At 37.3% G+C, this 21521-nt stretch overlaps 1 protein-coding gene and 1 long non-coding RNA gene across 2 annotated transcripts in view; both read left to right on the forward strand.

Moving 5' to 3' along the window:
- Nucleotides 1–21521, forward strand: part of LOC307009008 (uncharacterized protein) — a 416885-nt gene that overhangs the window by 187850 nt on the left and 207514 nt on the right. The window lies entirely within an intron of this gene.
- Nucleotides 14102–15481, forward strand: LOC307009058. Its single transcript, XR_013799950.1, has 3 exons — nt 14102–14225; nt 14350–14512; nt 15113–15481. It is a non-coding gene; the product is annotated as an uncharacterized lncRNA (long non-coding RNA).

Below are 21521 nucleotides of genomic sequence, written 5' to 3' on the forward strand. Positions count from 1 at the left end.
GTACAAGGTACCAAGTTTAACAGGTTAGTTAAAAGGTAAAATACCTACATATAGTCTCTCTCTCTCTCTCTCTCTCTCTGTCTGTCTGTCTGTGCGGTTGAATTAAACGAATTTTTAACTAGTAACTAGAAATGCAATGTTTGTTAAGACGATTTTGAGGGTTGTTGATAAAGCCTTGTTTAAAAAATAATTAAAAAAGGCCACAGGTGCCCCCAATATAATTTTTTTATGTAGTTTATATTTCATCGGGGAAAAACCCATTCAATTACATTTTTACTTTTTTTGTGGACCAAGGTGGAAGAAAACATTTCCCAGAATGCACATGAACTGATTTTCTTTGAAGTGCAAATTCAGTAAATTCTTCTTCCCGTCGTTCCAATTCAACTTGGCCAATTTAACTTACAACTATCACAAGTCACCTTTGCCGACAATGAAGTGAATGCACAGTGAGAACTAGAGAAAATCTGTGAACTCACGTGTGACTATGCTTTTGCCTAAAAACTAGCTAAACACAATGGCAATTTCCTAAACAAATGGAATCTCTAAAAGATGGGGGGGGGGGGAGCATGAAGAGTTCAAAACACAAACAGTTATAACATATTGTAATACATATTTTATATTTTTAACAAGACATGACGAAATAGGTTCAATTTAAATAATCTTTAAAAAAAAACATGTAAAATCCCTAAGTTGTTTGGCCAGATGACATTTTTTTCCATGCATATGATTATGTTACAACTAAATGAGCAGGTTTTGGTCAGAATAAGCTGCAAAATTGGCCAGACTTCATTGATAGTCAAAAGTCTGGCTCTGTATGACTAACTCATGTGTCATACAATCTACAGCCAAGCTGACAAACAAACACAAAGGCAATGACTAAAATAATAAATTGTGCTGCAAGAGCCACTTCACAAAGGAGGGCTTTTCAAGAGATGGAGGGTTTCTGACCACAAATGGAGATGAGGCTGCTACAGTATATCCTCAGAGGACACTTGAGCTTCAGTTAGACCAACTCCATTACAATGCAGAGCTTGCCCTGACTTTCCATTATGGTTCATCTATGAAAATACAGTCTCTGAATCAGCTTTCATATTACATCAGCGTTCAGAATGATTGTTATTAAAGGATGGCTTTGCATCTGCAGGAAATCCTATGATAGAGCATTACTTGTCTTCACCAATACAAACTGAGATTTACAGTACAACCTACAAAAAACAAGACAGACATGGTTTGGAAAGACAAGCATGCATACATGCCAATTTCTAGTGAAATGATATGCAATGTAAATATTGAACACATTTTCCAGTAATTCCTACAGTCTGTTTTGTTTTTGTCTGGTCCCACTCCTTTCGCCAAAAGTCGTTTTGTGTGTTTATTTACAGTCTTACCTTAAAGTCACCATGAAATATGGAATATTGCAATATCTATTATACAGTAAATTATTTATCCATGCACATCATTATTTTTAAATTCCTGTGCCCTTGTAATCTTTAATCAAAATCACTTCCCCTCCCTCTAACATCTCTTCTCTGATGATGTGTTTACTGGCGTGAGGGCGGGGCAACCTGTCACTCACATGAGGTCCACCAATAGCAAACCACAACCATCCAACCAGCCAATCAATTACCCATGGACTAAATCAAGTCCTGCCCTAAAGCTTTTCAATCGAATATACATCACAAAAGAATTCCATTTCATGAAAATGAATCAAGAGTTTTGCAGAACAAGGTAGACTTGACTGCTACTGGTGGCTTAAGGGTGTTTTGGGGTGGTTGCTTAGTCAAAACAAACCTCAAAAGAGTGTCTATGATATTTGAGAGGGCAACAACATAAGTCCCACCAGGGGAAGAAAAATTATATCACTTAGAAAAGTAATAGCTTACCTCTCATTCACAAATGTATGTCTATTATATATGCTGCTCTATACCTCTATGCATATCTTTCTTCTGCAGAACACAAAATAAGATATTATGGATGTTGGGGTCCAAACTAAATATGAGCACTGATTTCAGTGCATGGAAAAAACAAAAACAGCCAAACTTGAGATATAGTTTAAAAAATTGTCTTTTGTGTTCCACACAAGAAAGGCTTTTAGAACGACGTGAGGGTGAGAAAATAACGACAGAACTGTCATGTTTGGGTGAACTATCCCAGATATAACTATCATTCCTTTATACATCCTGCACAAATTAAACTCAAAAGCATATTCCAAGAAGACATGCACGACTTACTCTGTCTATTGTCTCGCCCTTTTCCTGCATTCCTTCATTTATCCAACCCAACAATAATAAAACACATGCTCAAGCGCGAAATCCTCTTGCTGGCGCGCTGTTGTTGTAAGCACCTGGATTACACTGTGTACTGTACGTGTCTAAGTCTATCCCTCTACTTTCAATCATTGATTTCGTGTCTCTGGGTTTCGAGCACCACCAAAACACACGCACGTTTCAAATCACCACATGCATCATCCGGCAGCATCGCAATTTCAAGCTATTAAAGGTGGGGGATGTAGGCTATGCGAAAGGCAATAAGAGCGTAAAACCCTAAAGGGATTTCGCCATACAGGGTAATTAGAGCTCGCGTTTGGGGAATACCACACACACCCCCACCCTCCTTCTCCATGTCCTTCTGATTCCAGCGATATGGGGCAGGAAACATCTCTCATCTTTCCAGGGTGATCCACTCCAAAGAGACCACACTCACCGTAACATTACAGCCATGCACCGTCCACAATGGAAGAACCCTCGCGTAATTGTGACCAGATGCGTTCGCATGCACAATTAGATTTAGCCACTTACTTCACACCCTGCAGCCGTCACGATAGATAGATTCCTATGCAGTGGCCATAACGCGCGTTTGCCATGGAGCTCCTGTGAACCGATCCAGCTTGCCTCTCTCCGTCCTTCCTTCTGTCCTCCCACCCACACAGGATTTTTTTCTCGTGGAGTGTTTCCTCACATTAGCGGATTTAGCGCATGCAGATGCGCTCACGGTCTGTGTGTAAACCGCACTCGCATGCACAGGCGGATCCTGGGTAATGAGGCGTGAGAGATTAAATCGTCACCTCAACCGCAGCTCTCCAGTGCGGCTGCAGAGAATGCGCGTGTGCGCAACGGGGAGTCTGATTTGTATTCAAGCTCGCGTCTCTCTCTCTCTCTCTCTCTCTCTCTCTCTCTCTGAGTATTCAGGTAACAGTCTGAGCTGTGGTGAATGTAGGTTAATGTTATTCAAATTGATCTGTAGTAGGTCAAAGTTTGTCAAGCATGTCGGTCACTATAATATCAAAAACAAACAGTTACATTACACTCATTAGTGGTGTTTACTATAGCATGCATCAGTATTACTGTCAAGGAGTGTTGATAGTGATGTATACAGTATACAGTATGATGAACGAACAGTGACCCATATAAGACAAATGACCGCCAAAATGTGATGAAACATGTTAGTGTTAAACAGTTCATCTACTTCTGATTTTTTTTTCTACAGATATAGCAGGTGTTTAGGATAAAGTCTGATCAAATTGAGCCAGTTTTTCCATGCAACTTTTCATTCGAAACGACTGACTTATGGTCTATTGTTTATCGTAAGCAGTGAAAAGTATTTCTCAGTCCCTCAAAAGGTAAAATGCTATCACCATTTACACTCACCCTTATGTCATTCTATGACTTTTTTTATTCTAAGGAACACAAAAGATGATATTTTGAGAAAATAAATGTTTTTTGTTTTGTTTTTTGAGAAAATAAACGTTTTGTGTGTGCACACAATAAAAGTCCAATGTTGTTTTGTCTTCAAAATATAGTTCTGTCTTGAAAGTATAGATGGTATAGGTTCGTTCACTCAACCTGTTTACATTCCAACGCTATCTCACGACCAATTTGTATGAGTGAGTAAAAGGTGGCTATTGCGTGGGGTTGTACGAATTCGTATGATTTGTGTGACCCTATGGGTAGGTTTAGGGGCGGGGTCAGGGGTAGGTCATTCATAAGAATTCATAAGAATTGGGCAACTCGTAAAATATGTGATTTAGCAAAAATCGTACAAATTCGTACGAGTGAGGTCGTATGAATTCGTACGAATTAGCCACTTTGTAAAATACGTACGAAATTGCCGGGAGATCAGGTTGTACATTCCCATCATGGCACAGCTGATTGGTTCCTGCTGCATCAGTAGCCAATGAGCTTGTGTGCTCAACCTTCAAATACTGGTCACTGGATTTGCCTTAGCAGTGCAGCGCACTTTTAGGAACCCTCCACCTTCCCCAGCTCCACCTGTATTGCCATATCCATTATCATGTCAAACACTCTGAGAGTTGTCATGACAGAACTTTTGTTCTGCAGAGGAAAGAAAATGAAATGCATTTGGCAAATGCAACATGCAGAGTGACATGTTTGGGTGAACGTTCACTTAAAGGGATAGTTCACCCAAAAATGAAAATTCTGTCATCATTTACTCGCCCTCAAGTTGTTTCAAACCTGTTTGAACACAAAAGAAGATATTTTGAAGAATGTTGGTGACCAGAGAGTTGATGGACCCCATTGACTTCCATAGTATTTTTTTTTTCCTACTATGGAAGTCAATGGGGTCCATCAACTCTCTGGTCACCAACATTCTTCAAAAATATCTTCTTTTGTGTTCAACAGAAGAAAGAAACTCATACAGGTTTGAAACAACTTGAGGGCGAGTAAATGATGACAGAATTTTCATTTTTGGGTGAACTATCCCTTTAAGGTGTCAAACTTTAAAAATTGCATCTGGTGGACAATAAAACGAATGACCAGAATATCATTGAGACTTAAGGATGGACCTAGCAATGCCTTAGCAACCATCCAGAATGGGTTTTGCATGTGCAAGCACCATTCACATATTTTGCAGAAATTGGTAATATCTATTTAGAGATTAAAGTACCAAACCTTTGCTATAAAAGCTTCTGGATATTCCTTTAATGTTAATTGCAGATATCAAAGACATCACGGATGTAATGCAAATGCAATCTGAAAATAAAGCAGCTTGCATGTCTCAAGGGTGATGTATGTGCATTATAGCAGTCCATTGGGTGCAAATGTGACTTAACCTTTTACTTCTAGACTGTGTGTGTGTGTGTGTGTGTGTGTGTGTGTGTGTGTGTGTGTGAGAGATTGGACAGCTCTGCTTAACATCTTGTCAGGCAGCAATCCCTTGAGTCCTGCATTCAGTCAGGCAGTTCTGCTCACACATGCTCATTCCAGTAAGGGGGGGTTGGAGGGAGAGAAAAATCGATAAAGACTAAATGCTTAAATGCTTCATATTTCTGCTCTGTATGTCAGTATACAAGCAAATGACTGCATTATTTTTTTTCCAAGACCCGAAGGAAGAATAAAAACAAAAAGGTCAAAATCAAGAATATATTAAAATCATGGATGTTATATTTACAGCACTAGAAATTGAACCAGTTCTGTGTCTGATCATTGATGTGTTTTTTTTTTGTTGTTGTTGCAAAAGCATATTATTGTTTATACTTTAGGGATATGGATCTGAACAAACCACTAACAGTATCTATTTAAAGTGTAACTCGTTCTGCAAAATTTGTGCTACAGACTGAAATGATGAGATTTGAGGATATCTGTGCTAAACCATCCGATTTATGATTTCTGCACAAAAAAAAAACATAGACTTACATCGATGAAGTACCCATATTGTTTTGGTGAAACTCACTAACCACCCACAACTCAGTTTAAATATAAGCACAAGATGGGGAATTAATTGCGCCATGCAACTTGAGTCCAGCACAGATTTGATGGGCGCATATTCACTTCACTGTTGTCGGATTTGCATAATTCCTTCAGTGAATTAGGTGTTAAAGCGACGCAAACAAATCTTACGCAAATAAACGAGATGGGTCTGTCTGCGGACTGCAAGAGAGGGGCGTAACAGGAAGTGGGCGTAACTTGAAGTTGTCCAAATCACACAGAACCACGCGATATGTCAAACTCAAAACGAGATGTTGTCGGCAATATGCCAGCTCGTATAGAGTCAACGGTAATAATAGTTTCCAGAGATAATCGTGTAAATCGACATGTATAAGTAATATTTCTGCCTTTAACATTGCAGCAAGGGCAGAGCAAAGCGTTTGGAACTTTGAGCTTGTCAATCTGTCTCGCTGAGTGTCACACAGATGCAGGTCATTCTACAGAAACGTCCACTTCTATCACAAGATGTCTTAAAATTAATATATTTTTCTAACGTTTAAACTTTAGACCACATTATTAGATTACCATTTGACTTCATGAATACACATAAATGACAGTTTAATGATTAATTAGATTTTTTGTGTATTTATTTAAAGACGGCATATAGCCTACACCATTTTTTGTCACTGTTGTTACCTTAGCCTACTTATTTGGCAATAGCCTATTAACGGTTTTTTATTTTTTTTGTGATTTTAAAAAGGGAATCAAGTTTTAAAAAATTATATTTCATTTATAATTGCTTTTTGAACTTTCTTATTCACAAAACATAAAGCAGAACGACTGTTAATATTAAAATTCATGCATTTGGCAGACGAAAAGTGTGCTTGAATGAGGTTAGTTTATTGGCGCAACCATGTATTTGCTATAACGATGAACATATTTGAACACCAGTTAAAATCAAGTAATGATGCAATCCTTTAAATCTTAACTTTTGAGTGAAGCAGAATTAAATGGATGTAAAATTAAAAATAATTTTAAAATATGTAATTTTACAAATAACATATTGTTTTGTTTTAAAATGTAAAGAAATTGTAACCCTAAAGTGTCTTTTAAGTGTAATATTTCTGTAAAGGCTAGGGGCAGAAAAATGGATATTTCCATAGAATGACCCAGTAGTAGATTGCCCTGGAGTGGTCGCTTTCCATTTAATATTATATTATAATAAAATGTAAATGCATGAAGATTTCACCTAATAGATGTACATGCATAGAGGTCGCATAATTTATTGTTTTCTATATCAGTTTACGACTGTTTGAAGGGGCGTAACTTGAAGGGGCGTAACTTGAAGTATTGCAGGATGCAGACAGATCTATTGAAATAAACGCCACTATCAGCGGGTGCAAGTGTAACTCATTCTCCCCCACAGTGTTATGTACAACGGTTAAATGAACATCATGTTTCATTAGAGCCTGTTTCAGAAGATCTTGTAGAACGTCGTTCCCTAGAAAAACATCTTTCTTTTCTGCCGCCACGTGGGAAATGATGCGTGTTATTCAGCGCGCCAGATGGAGAACTGATGCGGACTACACTGATGCGACAGAACGGCCTTCCCTCATTAAAATTCATGACAAAAAAGAGGTCATAGCTAGCAAACAGTCAGAACGGACAGGTTGAATTCCTGCAGTTTTTTCGGTATAGAGTCACAATGGAGCAAGTAGTGTCTCCCAGGAAGTAACACATTTCTAGAGAGCAGCTTTTTATATCTTAACATATTGAAACTTAACAGGCCGGTGTTTCTCATTTGGGTTACATTTAGCCTAACATTCTATAGAACTAAATCCTAATTCATATTTTTCAACTTTTCTGCAACATATGAACACATATTTCTGCTTTAGCAACTTAAAAAGTCAATATAAAAAGAGAATTGACCCAATTTACTTTCTTAATACACTTAATAAAAACAAATTTGTATCAACTCCCCTCCAACCTCATGTCATGATGCAATTCCAGCAGATTAAAATCAAGTACATTTCAAGTAACAAGACATTTTGTGTAATTTTACAGTTGAATTCACAGTTTTTGGAAGTGAAAAAGAAGTAATCCTATACTTTACAGTGGAAAATCATAAACTGAAATTCCCAGAATTAGTTTTTCATTTAAAAAACTGTTTGTTACTCAACTGTTACATTTAAAAACTGTTACATCTTGTGTTTTTAAATGAATATTTATTGCATGTTTTTAATGTCACGTGTGACTGTTTTATATGTGTGTATTATCTATATATTTAGAAAAGCTACTTGTGATGAACGTTAAATCGAAATGGTGGTTGTCAGTATATTATAATATTACAAAGCATTATTTTAGTATTTTATTAACATAATTTTTTTACAGTTCATTCAAGTTTAAGCCATAAAACCTAAAAAAAAAAAAAACAGCAGCTATTTGCACTTTAAAAAAATATATAGCCACATTTTACCATACATTTCGCAGATTCTTTTCAACAGTGCATGTTAATCTTCCTAAAGGACTGAAAACAACACACACACACACACACACACGCACACGTTTGTTAGTGAGAATCATTGGCACAGGGCTGGATGTTCTTAGCTGGCAGATCATTGAGAATCCAGATTGTGTCTAGAACAGCGTGAAATCCCACATGATCTTCTTCATTATGTGAGAGACATAAGAGGAAAGTTGATTAAAAAATGGCCAGGAATCTTCCTCTGTCCAATCTCTGTCCACCCTCAGCATGCATGGCTGCTTTAAAAAAATGCCACTGCATGAATATTTCAGGCATGAGAGGCAAACCGAATGTGTGTGCATGTATGTTTATGTGTGAGTGCATGTAGAAGGACTAATGCATTTCACTGCACACTTCATGTAAAAAAAAACAATAAAAAAAACCTGACCTTTGTGAGCATCCCTGCATTATATTCACATAAAATGTATAATTGCGCAATGAAACAAGTATTATTTTACGTTCATCCACTGTCATCAAAATCAGTGTCATTCCTAACAATATTACAATAACTTTAATTAATTCAACATGAAATCAAAATTGACTGCATTTATTTACAATACCTCAGTTTGCATTACTCCACAATAAAAAAAGTCTTTCATCATAGTGATGTACTTTGTCTCTGAAACAATTTTGATTGTTTTTGCCGTTTACACAAATGGCTTTTTACAAACATCTACAAACCTGATGCTGTAAATTAATGCTTGCTTACATTGATATATTAAACATTCAAAACCTTTCATTATCATTTGGACATATCTTATTATTAAATATAAGAAATAGTTTTTGTGACATTCTGGACTAAAGCTTGTCCCAAAAAAATTGATTTCTTCAGTATGGGTTAAATTTTTTGTTTGTTTTTTTGAGTCAAGCAGATGTGAGTTTGGTGATGTGGAAGTCATGTTTCAAGGCCCGGGGCTCTCTGGGTTCCTCTGAATACAGCATGGTTGAAATCTGAGCAGAAAGTGTTTGTGAATGATGCCAGAGCAAATCTCATGCAAACAGGCAAAACCCTCAGGATGTGAAAGATGGAGCATTTAGACTACAGCAACCAAGAAACTGGAGGATTTTGCAGTAAGAATCATGAACAAATTATGGAGATAATGCACACACACACACACACCATTATTTAGCAATATGTTCATAAAGAGCCGGGTTACACTGAAGCTAAAGACAGGTTTATGTATCTGTGGTTACTCACTGGAAACGGTCGGCTGAGGTGGGAATTTATTTGACAGAATGACTGATGGCAGGGCACTGCAAGCCAACAGTTGCAAATATGAACACAAAAGAAAAAAAATGATGCTCTGGAGTATAAGCTTGTTTATTATTCACGTATTTTGGACGTATAGCCCTATTGCTCACATCAAATGACTCTATATAGATCATAAAGGCACACATAAACCTCTACCGACATATCCATAACTCAAACCTGGAGTGAAACCGTTATCGTCGCTACCATTATCATGAAGATGTCACTTAAATATACAGGAGAAACAAAAATGTGACATTATAACAGCCATATTTGACTGCAATGCATGTTCATAAAGAATTTCCTGATATCTATTGCTGTGCAAGCATTTTTCTATGTTGTAGGGTGATGTACATTAGGTAATCAGGTGAAAGTTCATGCCAAGGTGAAGCTGTAAGTCGACTCTATAATCTGCACTTTCACTGAATTTTAGAGAAGAAGGTTAGAAAGATCCATCCATCATGACGGCTGAGAGCTCTATATATGTCTATATCTATATCAGCATTAGCCAAAACATCTGCAGACGTCAGCATCTCTGCCATCAACAGCAGTCCTGCGACCTCGAGCCAGGGGATTTATAGAAGACCTGACTGTTGGCTTTACACCGGAATATGAGAAATAACATCTAAAACTGAGTTGATATGCAGCACAAACAGTCATTGTACCTTCTGATATTAGAATTAGTTTATCTAGTTCAGTCATGAAACTCAAGAGGGCGCAGGCTGATTGCTCCTTTATACACAATCTGCAAGCCAATGATCCGGCAGCCAATGAGATTGCTTGCTCAACATTTGAATAGTCTGGTTCCTTGTTTGCTGTAAACTAGTCAGTGCGATAGAGATCCTCTGAACCCCTCCACCTCCCCAGCTCCACTGCTACACACAGCAGCGTCTCTGTGTATCTATTAGCAGTAGCAAGTCCACAGCTCAAATATATTCACAAAAAATATACCATATACAGTATATATTGTTCATTAGAGAATAGTGCCTTAAAACCCCCAGTACACTCTTAAAAATAGATATTTTAAAATGTGTTATGCAATCAAACATTACCAGTGTTTATCAGAGGAAAGCCTCATGCTGTCTGATGTGCCAGTTGCTGAGCAGATTGCTTTCGTGTTTATGGCTTTAAGACAATATGAGACAATTCACCCTTCCCGAGAGGAGAGCAGATGAAAGCAGAAAATGAAATGGGTCGAGGAGAGAGGGATGCGCTCTGTGGGCGAAGCACATGAAGAGGACGATTAATCAGCTCTGTGCTACAGTAACATAAAGAGTGTGCTTCCCTACAAATGAGTGTCACTTAAAGACACACAATTCACCCTAAAATGAAAATTCGGTCACCATTTACTCACTCTCAAGTAATTTCAAATCCATATGACTTTACTTCTGGAATACAAATGGAGAGGTTTTAAGATGCTGTGCATTTGTAGCCTGGAAATCCAGACCAAAATCTGAAAGATTTATGGTCTGGTGTCGCTTAATGAAAATCGGCCAGCTCAAGGGGCGGCACCAAGCATGCATTTGAAAATCTCACAGCACGCAATTGGGTAACACTACGACCAATCACAACAATACACGGGGTGACGCATCACTAAGCCCCATACGCGTAGCCATAGACATGTATAAAGGCTAGATGGCTTACCGGCGCTGAGAGCCAATGGGACCCGACGACGTCACACGGCGGCCATCTTAGGACAGTACCGCTCGTCCAGTTATAACATTAAAGTCTATTGTGCATGTAGTGCTGAAATAACTATATTTTGCTCAATTTTCAACCGATTTTCAAACGGCTTGGTGTGTCATAAACGTCAGGGATGCCATGAAACACACAGCTACGCTGCAATGTTAAGCGTTTCTCAAAACGTGAAGCTACAATTTAAACATCGGCATCAGCACAAATCATAGCCACGTTAATAAGGTTTGTAATAAACCAAACCGTTTGTAAATCCGTCAAGAATTCAGCAAGTTACGAGCATTTGTCACTCACCTTCCGTCCACAGCAGCAGGGAGCAGCAGCGCAGTCTCCTGACCTAAGATGGCCGCCAAGTTGACGACACAGCTGACTCCGCCTTGAGCCATATAGCCTTTATATACATGTCTATGCGCATAGCTAGCTACCAGCGGAGTAGTAGTGGGAAGTTCGGATCATTTTACTGATTCGGAACTTTGAATCGCGTTCTGCCAAATGAACGAATCTTTTTTTCGAGTAATTTCGTTCAGCATAATATAATTAAAATGTCATGTTAAATAGCCCAACATATCTAGTACTTAGGAAAATGTTGATTACTTTTGAAAAGTTGGGTCCAACTTAAAGTCGGCATGAAATCAAAATTGATCCTATTTACTTTGTTAGCGGATGTTACTAGTCTTGTGGTGAACAATTAATCTGTGCAAGTTAATACACGGAAAAAAATTGTTTGCCGAAGTTATCTTTAATCAAAGTCTGAAAAGTTACTTCCGGGTCTGGAATGGCGTTCTTTTCTGATGACATAGGCTTGACGACTTGGGTTGGTTAATCGCTTAACCACTCCCCTCGAACCGTTACTCTGCTATGGGCGAGAGATGGAGAGGAGGAGCGCTGAAGTAAAACCCTGCCCTCTGGTCAATATTCCGTTTCACTCGGAAATGCGTCACAACACTTGAGAAAAGTCGTTTGCCACTTCCGGTTCACGTGGACTTTAAGTCCAGACTATTGCAGTCTGTATTCACCTCACCTCCTGATCCACGGCGTTCTTTCTTTTGCAACTTCAAATGTATCACGTCTACTCTGTTCCCCGCCTCTCGTGTCTGTCCTCGGGTTCGAAGTTCGAACTTGAGCGGAGCTAACTGGTAGATTAGACTTTTGCCGTATCCGGTCGACAAAACAGCAAAAACTTCCAAAGGAACGATTCGAGCGCCGTCTTCTGTTCCTCTTTTAGAGAAAAAGATAAGTCTAAATCTTTCATTGTAGCGGCTAAAGCCGTTTCAAACAACTGGTGTTCATCCATAGCCATCTTGCAATGTTTACTAATGACTTCAACGTCACAGCGCTGCGTCATCTGTTTAGCTCGCCTCTGGCCCGCCTACATCAGATAACCCGATGTGATTGGTGCAGCTCAGATAGAGGGGCATATTTAATGAGCATTATTACTCTTCACCAGAATTACTCGCTGAGCAAATTCAATTTGTGCTCTCGCGAGAATTCTGGATTTCCAGGGTAGTGCATTTGTAGAATTCAATTAAAAGTCAACATCAATCAAAACTGACTGTAATGTCATTGTTCCTGTTCTTGTTGTGCACAAATAATCACTGCATGTTTATTCCAAAGAAAATAACATTTGTCTGCATAATATTTCATCAAAATGTAATAACTCACTTGCACGGTGTGAAATAAAAAAAAATATAATGTTATTTATCTTTCATAGTTCAGGAGACATTAATGAATCATATCACCTTTGTCTCAGACATTTCTCCTAAAAAACCTATAAGATAATACAGGAGATTTTGTGCTCTAAAATATAAACTGCAGAGCACAATTTAAGACATTATTCAGATTTTTTTTTATGAAGAGATGAGTGAGATTTCCTTTGAATTAAAAAAATCTAAGAAGCGAAAGATATTTACTTTCCTACCCTGTGTTGTGAGATTGGCTTTTGTAGAGCCTACCCTGTCTTGCCTCATACCATGACACCCTGAAATAAGATCAAATAAACAAACAAACAAATAATTAAAAAAAGCAACACTATGGATTATTTAACACAGGAAACCATTTATATTTATCATGCAAAATAAAAAAATCATATACATTCACTGTAAAATCCAATAGCTTTCCTGACTCACATATACCTAGTAAACTTTACTCAGTAGTATAAAATACATACTTCTTACTAGGTTTTGTTGAGTTACGGTCAATTGCAGGGTGAAAATAACAAGTTACTCAATCGTTTGAGTGACGCTTACTTGAAATAAGCAAGTAACAACAAAGGATGCAATGACGTTACTAAACCAGTGAGAGGCAGCAGTGAATTAAAGCATGCCTAATGTGCAGGAAAAAAACAAAGAAGAAGAAGCGGCACTTGTGAGAGCATGCGCAATAGATTCTGTGCGTATTTCATTTTCGGCGCCAATTTTGCAGTTGTGGAAAGACTTCGACAGACTGTCTACATTTTTATCTGGAGCTTCGCTACGGTTTTGGAATAATAATAAGGTGAGTAATCAAGCATGTGACTTTTGTGTGAATGTTTTTTTTATTGTCTGTCGCTAATTTTTACTGATTTCCTTAATGTCTACCAAAGAATTGAGACATATAGAGCTTGAAGAACATGGTTGGCTTAAGAATATTTGTATATTTTTTTGTGCATAAAACTATCAGGTACCATAACAGTTCCTGGAATACATGAAAAGCGATTTATTTGTCCCAAATGTAAGAATTATGGTTTTCTATTTTACCATTTTCACTGATGCATTATCCTCTGTTGGCATTGTTTATAAATTATTAAGATTCCAAATCTTTTATAATGGTGCACATCTAACGTTACAGTTAAAGGTAACATGCAGCTTATGCACAGATGAAGTATGTGATACTTTTTGAAAGTATTTGTGATTTCACAACAGCATTAAACTATTGTTTTTTTTAATTGAGTAAATTCAGATTATGCAAGCACTGTAAAAGTGATTTTTTTTTTTTTTACTCGAACTCAACTGCTTTATCACTGCATCAAAGGTGGACCAGACCTTCTCAATGTGAAGACGTGAAATTGTGGATGCAGATGGAGCAGTGGCCAGCTCTTTTTACAGAGAGACAAGTAAGTAACTTACTTATTTATACCCATACCCTTTTGCTTTAGAATTGGCCTGTTGGCCTGACCATGCATTGAAAGATTTCCACACTGTCCCATGCCTTTTTTTTTTTTTTTGCCTGTGTTGTAGGTGTTTGCAGAGTTTAACAGGATAGTCCCCACACATCTGCAGACTGCAGAGTAACTTTTATGGTGCCGTGGATCGCTACACACCACGCTTTGTCACAATCTTCAAGACTTCAAGAAGCATTGGAGAGAAATTAGATGAGCTTATGCAGCAAATTAATACAGGGGTGAGTTTACTGCAGCCTTAATTTTTTTTATTATTATTATGAGTTGATCATGGGTTTGCTTACAATCTATCCAGCTGTTGTCTAAAGTGCTGTGGGGTTTTGTTGATAAACTCTTTAACTGTGGACTGTCATCTTAAAGGATTAGTTCACTTTCAAATAAAAAATTCCTGATAATTTACTCACCCCCATGTCATCCAAGATGTCTTTTCTTTCTTCAGTCGAAAAGAAATTAAGGTTTTTGAGGAAAACATTCTTGCATACTTAAAGGGATATTTCATCCAAAAGTTAAAATTATCCCATGATTTACTCACCCTCAAGTAATCCTAGGTGTATATGACATTCTACTTTCAGACGAATACAATCAGAGTTATATTAGAAAATGTCCTGGCTCATCCATTGCTTTATAATGGCAGTGAATGGCCGTATATATTTTTTGAAGTCCATCAAAATGCATCCATCCATGATAAAAGTGCATCTATCCATCATTAAAATATACGGCCATTCACTATAAATAATTTTTTAATTATAAAATTTTTATTTATCATTTATAAATCATGCCTTTTCTCTGTTGTAATATTTTTATTGTTTGGTTTCATTCAGGTATGTGATGTTGATGAAGCCTGGGTATCTGTTGGGGTGCTGACTGTCATTGATGAAGAACAACTTCCCTCTCTAAATACACTCTACATTTGCCCAGTGTCTACTGCCATCATTGTTGAGAGAGGTATTGTAATGGATAATCTGCAAAACCTGCCTCAGGCAATTTGCATCTATTTTGGTCTGTTTTATACTTAAAATTTGGATTACCCAAAAGACATGAAAAATACTTTTAACTTATTTTTAACTCAATCTCCTGTTGAGTAATCAAATGTGCAAGATTGATGATGTTTGGCATTAGATTACATTTGTTTATGACAGTGGAATTAGATTAGTTGATAGAAAAATAAAAGGGAAACTAAGCCACTTGTTTAAAATTGTCAGCCCATTAGTTCATGATCAAGTTCAGGCATGAAAACTCCTCACCTTTCGGCGAAATTCGCCGTTTTAAAACCTAAAAGGGTCACCTACGTGATTTGTGCAGATCCGATGAGAAAATATTTTAGAGAGGAGGAGGGGGGGGTGTTCGATGTCGAGGCCAGCATTTATCCCCTATAAAGTTACCATAAACTTTACAAAACTATAAGCTTTAAAAAACAATCATCATTCCGAATGCCGAAACATGACAGCCAATACGAGTCAGAGTAACGTTAGGGCAGAAATGTTTTCAAAGTCTTTTACACCGCGAGTCTGAGAACTGGACACACTGCCGAACAAAGAACCGCACGTCGGAAAGCAAGCCTGAGGTAAGTTAGCTTACAATGTTAACTGTCCTGTCAGATACAGACAGCGATGTTGCCAATGTCATTATTTTTTATTTTGACATAGAAGTGGGCGAGATAATATCGCGAGTGGGCGCGGGCGCCGTGAGCGCTGAGCGAGCAGGAACAAGTATTCATTGCGCGGCTCGCGAGCCTCATGCGGCTCGCCAAGCTTTAATTCGTGGCTCGCAGTTGCATGGCGGTAAATAATACGGTGATATGATAATGCATTCACTATAGATATTTTATAAAAACATAACAAGTAGGGCTTTAACATAACCCGTTAAAAACTCAGCTCTATTACAAATTATTTCGATCGGATTGAAAGGGGTGGTTTATCGAGAGAACGTGAAAAAACTTGATCGATTGAAAACCGAAACTGAAAGGACGACGTATGACGCGCTGAACAAGCTGTTCTCCTGATTAATAAAGTGTCATATAAATGAATATCCTTTCATTCTATAATTCTCCTTTCACTCAGCATCTGTGAAGTGAAGCAGGACAACGGCTCACCAGTGCTTGTTTCAGATTATCATACAGACGACTGGTTTGGGGCATTTTTGGGATAAATAGTAGTAGTAAAAAGTTTTTTTTCTCTGAGACCCGATGAAATACGTAGATCAGCGGCCCATTGGTTCTTTTCTTGATTGACACTGGGCTAGCCCAATCACATCTTTAATGTGAAGTATAGAAATATACTCTTTCAAGTATAGAAATTAGTACAAAACTAATTATGAAAGTTTCCTTTATTTTTCAGTGCATTTGTTTTACAATAGGCTATATGGCTATTACTATCATGGGATTAATATTATAACTATTATTGTAGTAGTAATGTAGACAGACACTGTAACTAAAAGAGTTTTGAAATTTTCTTTGTTTAATTTGCACCAGATTGATGAATTTCACATTAAAAAGCACAAAATTTTCTTACGGGGGAGCATGCCCCCGAACCCCCCTAGAGTGGCAGAGGACCACTCATCACAGTGATCCAAAAATCCTGTGAGAAACACTGGTAGCCTACTACAATGCCAATGCAGATTACAAGTTGTTTTTTGTTGTTCTTTTTTTGGGGGGGGGGGGGGGGGGGTATATATATATGCCGCATCCTTCTCACCTTTTTTACCCCTGACCTGTTTTCATGCCTGCAAGTTAAAGGGTTAGTTCACCCACAATTTTTAATTCTGTCAGTAATTACTCACCTTCATGTCGTTCAAAACCCGTAAGACCTTCGTTCATCTTCAAAACACAAATAAAGATATTTTTGATGAAATCTGAGAGCTTTCTACCCCCCAATGACCGCAACGTCATTGCAACTTTCAAGGCCCAGAAAGGTACAATAGTCCATGTGAAGTATACAGCACATCAACCTTAATATTATGATGCGAAGAGAATATTTTTTGTGCGCTAAACCTTTTGCGCTATAAAAATAGCGACATTATTCAACAATCTCTTCTCTTCCACGTCATTCTCCTACGCTGTTGACATAAACATCCCAGTGCTTCTGGGTTCTATGTCAGAACATAGGCTTATTATTGGCCAGCATCACACATGACCAGCGTCAGCCAATAATAAGCCTCAATCTGACGTAGAACCCAGAAGCACTTGGTGTTTACACTACGTCAACAGCGTAGGAGAATGATGTGGAAGAGAAGATATTGTTGAATAATATCGTAATGGCGGGGTTTTTACACACAAAAAGTATTCTTGTTGCTTCATAACATTAAGGTGAAGTACTGTATACTTCACATGGACTATCTTAACTATGTCTTTACTACCTTTCTGGGCCTTGAAAGTTGCAATGACATTGCAGTCTATGGAGGGACAGAAACCACTCAGATTTCATCAAAAATATCTTTTTTTTTTATCACAAACATTTGTGTTCCTAAGATGAACGGAAGTCTTACGGGGTTGGAACAACATGAGGGTGAGTAATTACTGATAGAATTACAATTTTTGGGTGAACTAACTCTTTAAGATGCTGTCAGCGTATTAATTTCTAATGTACATGTGTGTCAGAGACATTGCTTTTTCATCGTTAGGCTTAAACGATGAAATACTATTCCATCATTATTGAATGTAGCCACTTTTTTTGCACTTCTATAAACCAAGTTTGGTCTCCGAAGTGTTATTGATTAAAGTGAGTCATTGTCATGTATTGAATTGTTAAAGCTGTTTGTTGAGAATGTGTTAAAGTCAGGGTATGGTATATATTTTTTTTTTCAGATTTTATATACATTTACTAATACGTTATTAAAATCAAAGGTATTTGTTAACATTAGTTAATGCACTGTGAACTAACATGAACAATAATGGCTGTATTTTTATTAACTAACATTAAAAAAGATGAATAAATACTGTAACAAATGTATTGCTCATTGTTAGTTCATGTTAGTTAATACACTACCTAATGTTAACTAATGAACCTTATTATAAAGTGTTTCCGTTGTTTTCAATTTTTTGTTTAAACCTATAAGTGACTTTTTACATAAATTGTATACCCCAATGCAACTTGTGGACCACCTCTGTGTCAGTTGTTAAGAAAACAAATACAATAAATGTACCTTTAAACTGTATCATTGCCTTAAATTTATTTGTCCAGTTGTAAATGTTATCTTTGTAAAATTGTGAAAGTATTCTCAATGATTTATAATAGATGATTGATAGCACTTAAGTTATTTGAGTAAAGCTTACTTGCTCTTTTAAGTGCAATCGGTTTGCATGGTTTTATCAAGTAAACTGGATTGCTTTTGAAGTAAAGTAAACTCAGTAATTCCAAGTTGTATGCAGAAAACATCAGAGTTAACACAACTAGCATAAATGAGTACATCTAAAGTAAATTATCAAGTACACTATACAATTTAGTTTTAAGTTACTGGAACTCTCTTGTAAGTGTACACTACTAGACGTGCACTTGTTAGTACTACATACTATTCCTATTTCACTTTACTTAGTTTTTTAAGTGCAATCGGTTTGCATGCTTTTTTTGAGTAAGGTGAACTAATCGGATTTTACAGTGTTCTTAAGACAACACACAGGGACCTCATGAACCTCATTAAAAGTGACAATCAATATACATAATCATTTAAAAAGATTAACTCTGAACATCACACTACAAGAAAATAACAGCCAGCAAAGAGTAAAAGGATCCTATAAAAGTCACCACATGATTTATTCATGCAGAAATGCATGCTGGGAACTCTTAACAAATCTGCAGCATTGTTGCATTGTTCAGACTCTCTGCTGAGCTGGTTGGAACGACATTTGGGCAATATGTATCTGTGTGACTCAAAAAAATAATTATATAACCCTGGTTTCAAGCATGAACCTCATAGAGCCAATAGTTATTCTTTTTTATATTTTAGTATTTGTTAGTCTAAATAGATGTGTAAACTTACTGTCTGAACTAGTATGTGAGCAGTTGTAAGTCATAAGTCAAATAAACACAACAAATATTGTTTTACTGGATGGGATTGAACAATCACTCAAAAACTCCAAAAATACACATAAACCATGAGATTACATAAACACTGGGAAGCAGTAACTAGTTTCAGTTTTTGTATAAGAATTTCAGAGTGCCACACAATCCTTTCCCACACACACACACACTGTGGCAGACAAGAGGATCTGCTACGGAAAAAAACATTTGTTTACTTTCACTTTCAGTTTAGTGTAATTAGGGGTGGAGTATCGAATTAACGACGGAAGGAAGGTCTATGAAAAGGGAGTGTTTTCTTACCTTCAATCAGAAGCGTCATCCGGTTGGTTGCATCCGAGGTTACCCGTTGTAAAGGGATTTACGGTGGAGAACGGCTGTGTCAAGCAGCTGCTGCATGTATGTCTGGTGCGAGCATGAAGGTCGGCTGAAGTTTCGCAATCCAGACCAACTAGTGTCAGGTAGCTGAAGACAAGGCAACTGCCCATCCACTTATCCTGGTTCCTGGTGTCTGGTGACCCATAAACTTATTGGTGCCTTGTGATTCTCTGAAAACCGCGTGACGCGGTTGGTTTCCGGCACGGATCCCGACCAGTTAGATGATCTCAACAGATCAGCTGAGACCGCTAGTGTGCCCTTTATTTTCTTTTTATTTTTTGCTTTCTTTTTTTTATGTGAATTATGACCGTGAATATGTGTCGAAAAATAAATATCTGTGAAAGGAAAATTCTTTTTTCTTGATTATTATAATTTGTTGTGTAACAGGTGGATATATTTTTTGCTATCCTGGGTTAATTTAATTTGTGACAAGTTTAATCTTGTCTGGCGCCCGAATATTTTCTTTAGAATTGTTTATTAGAGTTAGGGCAGCCGCCACCGTTACAACACAAACACAAGAAACCCCAGAATACGAGAAGCCAGTTTTTGCTGAAACACCTGCTGGGTCTCTGAAAGCAAATGAAGGTTGTAGAAGACTTTAAAAACAAGCCCACAGACGGTCAAAGTGGAGACGCTGAATAATTCATTGAAGAGCCGGTCAGGACTCTCTGCTTCTCCGAGAGTTAAAGACAGACTCCCAACAAATGATGCTCGAGCAAACAGACAAAACCACCGGAGAAACGTTTCAGAATTGAAAACTAGAAAAGATTAATAACTTTATTTACTGCATTTAATTTGGATTAACTACATTAACTGCATGTGTTTTACATCTTTCAATATTAGTTAAAGGTTAAAAGCCTGAAGATGAGAGACGTAACTGCTTTAAGCATCACAACATCATTTTTAAACACACACCTCAGCTGGAAATACATTAGTATAGAGTTTGTTCACACTTAAAATAAAAAAAATAAGCTATGGACTGGAAGCTAAAAAACATCAAGCGCAAAGAAATCTGTGCTGGTCAGACTGAGCCTGCTCTTTATGATCTTACAATGTGTTTGATTTGGACTCGGAGAAAGCTTCTCAATATTGTGTGATTTTCATAAATGCAAAAGTATTTTGCTGAAGACCAATATCTTGTACATTAAGATAGATAAAATGAGTTAAAATGATGAAAGTGATTTAAAAAAAATGGCTAATTGACATTTTGAATTGTTCTTCTAATGAAATGAGACTTTTTAAATCTACAGACTATGAAGTGCAGAAATATTAAACAATGTTTTTCTGCTCAAAACAAACCTCAGTGAAGCGTAATGCATGGAAGACACTTCAACAATCTCTTTCTCAAAGATGTTGAGATGTTTTATGTTCTGTAAGCTCTCGGTCGTCATACTGAGATTCCCTCACACACACACACACACACACACACACACTCAACATCGACTGAAAAACACTGAGATGTTTCAGTGATTGGAGCCGTTGTTCCAGCATGTCTGTGGAAATGGAATCGTCATGGCAACAGCTGTGATCATAAACTCTGAAGAGGACAATACAAGTGGCTTATCGTCTCTCCTAATGTGCATCTCGATCAGATCGTCCTGTTTCTCGAACTTAGTTTTTGAGATGTATTCATCAGATCTTAGCAGTTCTTTTGAACAATATTCTAAGTTCAGTAGCTTTAAGTTCAGAAAAACTCAGTCTCCTCGAGAATGGCGACTCGATCTATCCTAAAGAGAAAATAAAGCATGAAATAAAGTAGGACAGATCATGATTATGAATGACATTTTTAAATAATTGAACATTAATAAAAGTCTAGCACAATATTATGCTTCCAAATGAA

Source organism: Phoxinus phoxinus, assembly GCF_949152265.1.
Source record: "Phoxinus phoxinus genome assembly, chromosome: 1".
In the NCBI taxonomy this organism is placed as follows: domain Eukaryota; kingdom Metazoa; phylum Chordata; class Actinopteri; order Cypriniformes; family Leuciscidae; genus Phoxinus; species Phoxinus phoxinus.